The sequence below is a fragment of the Eriocheir sinensis genome, chromosome 48, assembly GCF_024679095.1.
Source record: "Eriocheir sinensis breed Jianghai 21 chromosome 48, ASM2467909v1, whole genome shotgun sequence".
NCBI classification, from domain to species: domain Eukaryota; kingdom Metazoa; phylum Arthropoda; class Malacostraca; order Decapoda; family Varunidae; genus Eriocheir; species Eriocheir sinensis.
The window spans coordinates 11,714,977-11,720,868 of NC_066556.1; the positions used below are offsets into that span (position 1 = coordinate 11,714,977).

The following is a 5,892-nucleotide window of genomic DNA, read 5'->3' on the forward strand; positions in this document are numbered from 1 at the left end:
ACATCGCGAACATCATGACTTATGAGTGAAGTAAAACGAGGTTACTTGGTTTCTGTTTACAAAGTTCCAAGTGGAAAAACAACTGTATTGTGAATTCAGTGTATACTTTTCTGGAGTATTGTGTTTACTGAGTGAATTGGTGACCAATCTGTTGCTATTTGTGTCTTGCTTGAAGATATTCATCATTGGATTCAAAGCTATGGTATTAATGTGCAATAGTCATCATAACAAAATACGTAGTAATTAATTATATATGTCAACCTATTTATTTCATGAGATCATGGTATGACCACTGAAAAACATAGCTTTTTATCTTGGCTCCATTACAAATTCAGTATATAATTACTCTATTGGTGGAATCTAGTTTTCAGCATCTTTTATTATTATGCCAATATTCTAATCACTCAGCTTGCAAACATGCTTAGGTTTATGTTGTCAGTTTGGGTCGGACTTATGTGAACACTTTACCAAGTGACCTAAGATTACTCAATGCTCGCAAAGCTATGGTATTAACGTGCAATGGTCATCATACCAAAATACGTAGTAATTAATTATATATGTCAACCTAATTATTTTCATGAGATCATGGTATGACCGCTGAAAACATAGCTTTTTTTATCTTAGCTCCATTACAAATTCAGTATATAATTATTCATATATTCAATAAAGTAGTGGAATCCAGTTTTCAGCATCTTTTATTATTATGCCAATATTCTAAACACTCAGCTTGCAAACACACTTAGGTTTATGTTGTCAGCTTGGGTCGGACTTAGGTGAACACTTTACCAAGTGACCTAAGATTACTCAATGCTACCATATAGGTATACTACATCTTTGATTGTGAGTTCATCAGAGAGCACTGGAGAGCAGCATGAGTCTAATTAGGTGCTAATGAATATCCTGCCTGCATAACAGACTACATAAAATGCAAATATGATCAGTGCCTAAAGGTGTTATAAGCTAATGATGGTAAATATATATATATATATATATATATATATATATATATATATATATATATATATATATATATATATATATATATATATATATATATATATATATATATATATATAAAACTGTCTGCCCTAATGTCCCTCCCACTTTTGAAGGCCAAATGACGCCCCTGATTGTAACAACGCATCTTGTAACACCCATGACTGGGTGCCGGTGCAAATCTCCTCATTTAACACCGAGAAATTAATCTAGGCTCTAGGGAACTCGGAAAAATCCAAGTTAGAGAGTGCTGGCTGTGGAGATTGAACCAGTGACCTTCGACATACAAAGCCATGTCTGTCAGTTGAGCCAATAAAGGTAAAGGTAAAGTTGGGGCATACGCTATAGCAGCACGTGGCCTCGGTGCTCATCTCCGTAACATTGGGCCTGGAGCCTGTGGTGAGAGGGAGCCCATTACCCAGGACACAGGGCCAGTGTGACATCCGGCTACCACAGTTTCCCAGGTAGTCATTTATCGACCAGCCCGAGAGGAGGATGATCAGCTGGGTGAGCTGCACGCCGACTGCCCAGGCCGGGATTCGAACCTGGGCCCGTAGAAGCCAGGCATGCTGACCACTAGACCACGGAGGCGTATTGGAGCCCAATCTCAAGTGAACCCACTCACAATGGCACACAATTTTTTTTCCGGTAAATTTTGTGCTTTGAATGAATTTGCTAATCATTTCTGTCGAAAAACAGCACAAATTATTTTTCACCCCTTCCACCCTAACCTCCTCAGTAATAAAAAAAAAAGTGACAAAATCATAGCCTTGAGGCAGTAATATTCAGCCCCAGCATCAAAAAATTATACTGCTGCCCTATGAAAGGCATCTCTTAACTCCGATGAAGTAGGTGGTGACTGGTGGAGCAGCTTCATTGTCATCCCTTGCAGTGGCAGGTGTCATTGGGCCAGCAGATGATGAAGCAGTGGCTGGTGTCATAGGGCCAGCAGATGATGAAACAGTGGCTGGTGTCATAGGGCCAGCAGATGATGAAGCAGTGGCTGGTGTCATAGGGCCAGCAGATGATGAAGCAGTGGCTGGTGTCATAGGGCCAGCAGATGACAGCTAATGGTATCTTCCACAAGTAATGAACAATGTGCTGGGATGGTCTCTAGCAATACTGATAAAGTGTGTATCTACAAAGTATGAATTTAAGGGTAATTAATAAATTGTTTTAATAAGAATATAAAAGTTTTTGCCAAAAACATACAGGCCAGTCAATATTTCACTGCTGCTTGACTGTTGCTGCTGTTCTATCCCTAGCACATCATGTCAATGCTGAATGGCTCTGGTACCCCTTCAAATACATGAGACGAGCAGCCTATTATGTCATACACCAGTTTATCTACCACAGTTAATGTCATAGTTATATAGGCAGGCGCCTGCGTATCTGTGGGCAGGGATAAACCAGTGTATGCTGTGAGGCCTTGGTGTGGAAGTTCCCTGCCTGAACTGTGCAGCTAATCCCCCATACAGTGAGGGCCTTTTTTACTCCCTCAGGGGCTGTGCAGCTGAGAGAGTGGTGTACATGAGTGTGAGTGTGTGAGTAAGTGTGTGCCTGTCTTGGCTAAAACCCTTCACTGGGGGAAGACAACCAAGGTATTTCGATAGATTGATAGTCATTGACAGATGAACATTAAAAAAAATTCTATATCAAATATGCAGTTCACTGCTATGAACTTATTAACTTTAAGCTGAAATAAAGGCATTGTGGCCAGTATAGCTGCATTCTGTGAGCACATAAAAAAACTAACTAATATAAGTTTTACATTTAAAGACATAACAACTAAAAAAAATTACCAGTCTGCCGCTGCTCATTCTTGCACTTGGCAATGCAAGGCTTTGATTTTTGTTGTACGTTGTACCAACGCCTCTCACAGTCATCCTGCGTACGGGGTCCACTCCCAGGGAAGGCACTGTCAGGGTATAAATGTGAAGCAAGTTTCTTAATCGTTTCACTATGGCATGCTTTTTATTTCCCATACCTTCTCCAATAACATTTAATACATGCTGTGATGGAAAGCTAAATCAGTACCAATATTTTATTTACATGCATCATAAGACATTAACTTTTTAGTTGTTATGAACATGGCCATAAATACTACTTTTCATTACCTACTTTTCTAAAATGCTTTTCTCTAAGTAGGAGGATATTACACAATACAGCTATACAAAAAAAATCAAAGCATTAATCTTAATTCCATTCTTTTGAGTACTTCTAACCTAACATTATATCACCAGAAACTGTTTGACTAATGCTATCAAAATAATATTTTAATCTTACTTTACCATTCTCATCAAATCTACCTATTCCGATATAGTCTTAACATAAAATATTTGTAAAAGTGTTGAGAGCCTGGCATGCCCAACAAAAAAAATCTAAATAAGGAATAAATAAAATAACAGGTAAATATGACTTGACTCTCTTATACTAACCCCCTTTCTACCCTAACAAACTTGGGGACCTACCATGTTAGGTTAGGACGTGTTTGGTAGGACATGTTTAGCAGGAGTTGGTTTAGTTATGTTAGATTGTAGAGGGAGTGGGGGTTGCAGCAGATATGGTCATGATGATGCTATTCACATGGAGCAGTAGGAAAAAGTATGTCCTGTTTGGAAACTCTGTGGTTGTGTTTGTATACAAAAATACCCATTTGACGAGGTTAGGTTAGTTTGCAAGTTACTTGAATCATGGATATGTGAATATGTAACAAAAAAAAATAAGCGTTAACCTTAATTTCATTATCTTGAGTACATTCCAATCTAACATTATATCACCATAATCTGTTTGGCCAATGCTATAAATATACTATTTTAATCTAACTTTACCGTTCTCACGAAATCTACCTATTCCCATATAGTCTTGACATAAAGTACTTGTAAAAGTGTCCATAGTCTGGCATGCCTAGCACCCCCCCCCCCCCCAATAAAAAAATAATAAACAAATAAAAATAAAGAAAGAATGAAAACAGGGCAAATATGCCTTAACTATCTATACCAACCCCCTCTTCCCCCCCAACAAACTTGGCATGTTAAGTTAGGATGTGTTCGGTAGGACAGGGCAGGTTTGGCATGGTTAGGTTTAGTTATGTTAGGTTGTTGAGGGAGAGGGGGTTGTGGCAGAAATGGTCATAATGAGACTATTCAGATACAGAATGAAAAGGTATGTTCTGTTTGGAAGGTCAGTGGTTGTGTTATTATGCAAAAAATACCCAATTGATTAGGTTAGGTTAGTTTGTAAGCTGATTGAACCATGAATATGTGATTACCAACCTTGTTACAGCTTCTGCCACTTCAGTCCACGCTCTCTTCTTATCCTCAGGGGTGATACTCTTCCCATAACACCCTCTGATTATACGTATTTTTTCTTGAATTTGATGTAAGAAGACCGTTTCATCTGGCGACCAATTAAACTTACTCCTTTTCTGTGCTGGTTCTCCGGCCCGTAGATCATTGTGGCAGATGACGTGGTTATGGTGCGGTAATTTCAGCAGAGCAAGTCGTGACGCAGGCGGGGAGATACGGGCATTGACGAGTGACGGAGTAAAAACAGCCTTTGAGGCTGCTTCTATCTGCCACAAAACTCAGTATTTTCTTGTGTTTGCCATTTATTATGTTTCTGTTGTACATTTATACATCTTTTCTTTATTTTTCTTTTGAAATATATAATTAATTCATGTCGGATGTTTACGTTTTGCACGGAGGCGTCCTTAGCAACGAGCCCGCCATAAAGAAGAAGAAGAAGAAGATAAGAGTAGCCAGGATTTGCTAATACCTACACTCAAAGTTGACGAGGATAGCTTTTACTCTTAATAATTTGAAACTATTAACTTTGATAGTAACTTTAAGAGTAAAAGTTAATAGCTCTCGAGGATACGGGCCCTGGTCACATTCCTGTGCCAGCTGTGGTGGGAGGTCTGGTGGGGTCAGCGACGGACATCTTGTCAGAAAAAAAGTCGGCCAGGGGATCTGCCTTCTCCCTGCTGCTGGTGGCTGTGGTGCCGTCTTGCTTGGTGAGGGGTTGGGATGGTTTCCTGGTGGCTGCTGCCTTGCCTCTCCTTAAAACAAGGCTCCTAAAGGTCTTGCTGCCCACCCCAGGCCCGTACAGCTTGGTGCGGATGTCGTTTTCCCACCTCCATTTCGCCCATTAACTAGTGTCCACCATGTGTTTGCATGCCGCTCGATGCAGGGCTTTGTTGCGGGGGGGTTGGGCTCCTCTTGTAGCGGAGCCACGCAGACTTCTTCCTCTCTGCAGCATGTTAACGACTTTCAAGCGTTATTTTTAAGGTAGCGAATGTTATGTGTTATTTTTAAGTTTAAGGCGCGAACTGCTATCTCACGTCAGGTCCGGTGTTCCGTTGCCTGCTTTCACAAGTTGATTGTTGTAGGTGAGATAACACAATAGCCTTTTAGTTGGCTGAGCGGTAGCCGTTATAAGTTCACTTTAGATCACTTTAGTTCTCTCTCTCTCACATGGACACAAAAATATATGAATGTACTTTAAGTATATTAACAGTATTATACAAAAGTTTACAGTTTACGTGAGCTAGTCGCACCAAATCAGAGACAGCCACACCACAGGGCGTTGGGCGGGCCGCTCGCCTGCCCGTCACCCCGTCTTCTCTCCTCGTCTTCGCGTTGTTCGCCCGTTTTATTTGCTTGTTGTTTGTCCGGAAGGGTGTGGGTTCCGGTTGATAACGGCTGATGAAAGTCATCATTTGCTGATCCTAGTGTCAGTTCATCACAGCTTCCCACGGCCAAAAGCACGACGTGTTGTTAAACATCCTGTTGTGCGACACCGACCGGGTGTCGTCACACGTACAGTCATACATTCACATGTACATTATAATATACACATTGCATCGCTCGGTTCCCTAAAAGTCGCGACCTCGCG

General features: G+C 40.6%; 1 long non-coding RNA gene across 1 annotated transcript; it reads right to left on the bottom strand.

Moving 5' to 3' along the window:
• Window positions 1-2,072: 2,072 nt before the first annotated feature.
• LOC126981600 (uncharacterized) lies at window positions 2,073-4,620 on the bottom strand. The gene is made up of 3 exons (XR_007733998.1): window positions 4,272-4,620; window positions 2,799-2,914; window positions 2,073-2,134 (listed from the first exon to the last, which is right to left on the bottom strand). It is a non-coding gene; the product is annotated as an uncharacterized LOC126981600 (long non-coding RNA).
• Between the last annotated feature and the right edge of the window lie 1,272 nt (window positions 4,621-5,892).